We start from the raw sequence: 708 nt of genomic DNA, 5'->3' as shown, positions 1-708 counted from the left end.
GGGACAGACGGCATGTGGGGGCGGACGGCATTTGATGGCAGGGGTGGACGGCATGTGGGGGCGGACGGCATTTGATGGCAGGGGTGGACGGCATGTGGGGGCGGACGGCATTTGATGACAGCGGCCGTCATGGGGCTTGAGCACGGGGGTCAGAGACTCTCCCAAAGGGACAACAGACTCCCAAGGGATATAAGGCGCCAGCCCGGCAGCACCTCAGGGAACAGCCCGTGCAGAAGCCCAGAGACAGGGACCCCATGGGCAGGGCGGGCATGAAGGGAGGGGAGGAGTGGTCCAAGGTGTAGGCGGGCTCCAGCCAGGTGGGCCTGCTGAGCCAGGCCAAGGCCGCATCCCAGCACACCAGGGGCCCCGAGAGCTGTGAGCAAAGAGGGCCCAGCCTGGCTGCGTGTGGCGAAGGGACACAGGGTGACAGCAAAGCTCCAGGCCCCTGCAGCTGTCCAAGCCAGAGGAGCTGCTGGCCTAGGCCGAGCAGAGGAAAGGGGGCCCAAAGCTAGGCTCTGCAGTAACCATGGTGACAGCGGGAGGGGCCTTCCCTCTGCGGGGGGCAGCGCTAACTCATGGGACCTCTTGGTGGGTGGATGATGGGGTGAGGGGAAGGAAGAGGAGGGCGATGCCGGATTGGGGAGGGGGGCACCTGGGGAGGGGGTGCGGGGCCGGGGGCAGGGGGCGGGGGTGGGGTTCAGTCCCGGA

At 67.5% G+C, this 708-nt stretch overlaps 1 protein-coding gene across 1 annotated transcript in view; it reads right to left on the bottom strand.

Annotated features, from left to right (window-relative positions):
* DOK7 (docking protein 7) overlaps positions 1-708 on the bottom strand; it is a 29039-nt gene that overhangs the window by 22212 nt on the left and 6119 nt on the right. The window lies entirely within an intron of this gene.

Source organism: Lipotes vexillifer, unplaced genomic scaffold (assembly GCF_000442215.2).
Source record: "Lipotes vexillifer unplaced genomic scaffold, Lipotes_vexillifer_v1.1 scaffold63, whole genome shotgun sequence".
Lineage (NCBI taxonomy): Eukaryota > Metazoa > Chordata > Mammalia > Artiodactyla > Lipotidae > Lipotes > Lipotes vexillifer.
This window is presented reverse-complemented; position numbering and strand designations above follow the sequence as displayed.